We start from the raw sequence: 3,676 nt of genomic DNA, 5'->3' as shown, positions 1-3,676 counted from the left end.
TTTTCCGTTTGTATAAAAATAAATGTTCACAATCTACAAGATATGCTTGATTTTTTTTTAACCAGCTCCGACCGGCTCTAGACAATTTCGAAGCCAGCTCCGCTCCAACTCGACTGAGCCGGTTCTAACAGATTGCACTAAAATAAATCCTTTTCAATTATGTTTCAATTGGGAAGATCCGTAAATAGCTGAATAAATAATGTTGAAAGGAATTTCAAAAAAAAAAAATCGATTAGTTTTTAACATTGTTCAACAATCACAAATTCACATCGGGTGTAAGCTTCTACATTTGCTAGAAGATAGATTTATTTTTAACGATGATTTTAGTGATAATTGCTGTGGTAGTGTGATACTAACGACAGCGATCGTTAGATATCAGTAGTGGTGTCGTGCCATCAAAACTCATACAGCATCCCGGAGCGTACGAACAGATAATAAAGAGATCACTTGATAGTTATCAACCGAGCAAACCACACGTGTTATTATTGAGTACCACAATTGCAATATATTGTTCCACAACAAGCAATAAAATTTAACTGCAATACAACGTTTGAAAGAAAAGCAGAAGACATAGGCATCCACTCAAAATATGCGCAAGGCCGATTGGGGTGTTGGAGTTACGGTGATTAAAAAAAATATTTGTAGCATTTTTAAAATAATAATTTAACTCCGATGTGTTATAAAACGTTATTACGATCCAGTTACACAAGACAGTTTTCTTTCAAATCTAACAAGTAATTATAAAGATGTATATCTTTTAACCACGAAAAACATCATTCTTGGATACAAAATGTAAGGCCTACCCGGGTAGGCGGTTGAACGTGTGAAGCTTATATAAACTTAAATAGTTCAAAAAAATATTTAAAGATTTTAAATATTAATGCACTTGGTTATAAAACATCTTTTCTGAGGCATTTTTAAAATTTGAAGTCGACACGACCTCTTGATCCAAAGTTATTTTGGAATAAATATGCGAAACTTACCCTTACGACGTCTTGGGCGGCAAAAAAGTAGCTCAATTTTGCAAACAGAGTTAGGCGGCGCTCTGGGACCAATCGAACGAAACAAACAAACACGACTCTGTTCGATAGGTGCTCTGTCAGCTGTTCGATCGTTCTTACAGACCTGTCATGATGCACTGCAATACGCCTATCTTTTTATCTCGGAATTAAGCATTTTCAAAAGTTAAATGAATATCCATCGGCACGGGAAGATTCAACAATAATTTACTAGTTATTCACATCAATAATCAAGAAAAATCATTCAAATTAATATTGAAAATGTAAACAACGTCCATGCGAACACATACATGCAACCTTCTTCTTCTTTGGCTCAACAACCGATGCCGGTCAAGCCTGGCAACACACTTGTGGGTTGGCTTTCAGTGACTTATTGATTTCCCCCCATAGCAGGATAGCCAGTCCTACGTATGGCGGCACGGTCTATTTGGGGCTTGAACCCATGACGGGCATACACATGCATTATGTACACGCAATAGTTCAATAAGTTTCAAACCTGTATATTTGATGTTAAAATTGATTGTGAAGCATTGCAAATATTATTGATAGATATTTAAAATATTTTGCCGCGAATTTTAAGAAGAAAACGAAACAAAATACGAAAACAAACTTGAAATTATCCCGAATTGAATTCTATCTACTGTAGCTGAGAAGCGTTTGACAGCCAAGGTATTCAAAGCACAGGTGGGTATCGAACATCAAAGACAGAATCAACTGACATGTTCGACTCGATGTTTGTCTTTTTTGTTTGTTTGTGTCTGACAGTGCACCACCATATGATTATATGGGTTTGTTCGTTTCGGATGTCGTGTTCGATTGCTGCTAGAGCGCCGCCTTAGGCTGCGCTCTGGCACCAATCGAACACGACATCCGACTCGAACAAACCCTTATACAAGGTGTATGGATATTAGGAGGTGAAGTGCTTCAGAGCAAATTGACATTTTACGAATTGACATAACAGTACTAGGTGCTCCGGTATTAAAATCCGGAAGGGTTGGAGCGGGGTATAGAAAATTGTGTGCGATTTGACATAACAATACTCAATGATGGCGCCCGGCAAACGCGCTAATAATTCACCTTCTCAATAAACACACCTTGGCGCGAGACGAGTAACCCGGCGCTCTAGCACCAATCGGTCACGACTTCGAACATGAAAAATGTATGGGATTTGACATGTTTGTCTTGTTTGTTTGTTCGTGTCTGACAGTGCACCGCCATATGATTATTAGGCAAAGTGGGTATAGGGACTAGGTGGAATTATAGGTTTGGCGGGAAAGCCATATTGGACGAACGAATGACAGGAGGGGATTCGATTGTGATACGTAGTTTTTACTAGTGTTGGCCGTTCCGGTCCGAACCTAGAAAAAATGTTCCGTTCTTTATGTAGGCCGTTCCGTTCCGATCCTTTTTACAAAATCGTTCCGTTCCGTTCATTCCGTTCTTTCCGTTCCGTTCATTTCGTTCTTTCCGTTCATTCCGTTCTTTCCGTTCATTCCGTTCCGTTCAATTCGTTCTTTCCGTTCACTCCGTTCCGGTCTTTGCCGCTTCAATATTGTTAGCAAGGTGCTATCGTTCGTGCGTTTCCGTTCTTTGAAAAAACCGGCTTTGTCCGGCTGTTGCTTGTTGCATGCAAGATAACTGTTCACTCTTTCTCGCACACAGTATGTGTTGCCTGTGCACTCTCCCATGCTCACAGGAATATTCATCGCACTTCGTCGCGTATCGTTTATAAAAATCGTGATAAACGAAACCAAAATGGTTGTTGTATTTGTATTATGGTGCAATTTGTAACATCTATTATACTTTTTTTTGTAATTTAGCTTATCTTAACTAGACAAATAATTATTATAAAATTTAAATCTGTACTCATATGGCATATGTGAGTATGAACAATGAAAAATAAAATGTATTTATTTTTTATTATTATTATTATTTATTTTAATCTTCAACGGGCCGTATGGCCTAATTAAGTAACAGTTCAATTGAAAAAAAAATACATAGCAAAAAAAAAAAAGATTTGCATCGCAATTCACTGCGGCCACGGCAAAAGCCGGAGACGTTCCTTGAAGCACTGAGTTGAGATGTCGAAGTCGAATCAATCCGAGACAGTGTTGAAGACAGCCGACATGCGGAACATAGGGTCAGACCCGACCAGCACTGGAACGGGGTTGAGCGAGCCGTAGAGTTTCTCTAGACCTAAGTGTTCGGGATGGTGCATAGATATCGACTCGATGCAACAAAGGCGATGAGTCGATAGAGCCATTTAGCAATCCATCGATGAAAGAGCAATGTGCATTGCCTCTTCTAACCGAAAGAGGTTCAAGGCCTAGAAGACGGCACCGCGCAGCATACGGAGGAAGATTATTGCGATCCTGCCAGGGAAGTAGGCGTAGGGCATATCTCGTGAGCTTACGTTGAATCGCCTCAAGTCGAGCAATTGAAGAAGCGGTAGTTGGGCTCCAGACTACGCACGAATATTCCAGACCGAACGAACGATGCAGTTGTACACAGCTTTGATGCACATGGGGTTGCGGAATTCATTAGTTGTCCGGATAACCACGCCAAGTAATTGATTTCCTCTTCATCGATCGATTGAAACGTCATCGATATGCTGTTTAAAGTTCAAACTAGAGTCAAGCAGAACGCCCAGGTCTTTG

This window comes from Anopheles merus, chromosome X (assembly GCF_017562075.2).
Source record: "Anopheles merus strain MAF chromosome X, AmerM5.1, whole genome shotgun sequence".
NCBI classification, from domain to species: domain Eukaryota; kingdom Metazoa; phylum Arthropoda; class Insecta; order Diptera; family Culicidae; genus Anopheles; species Anopheles merus.
Note: the sequence above shows the minus strand (reverse complement) of the source record.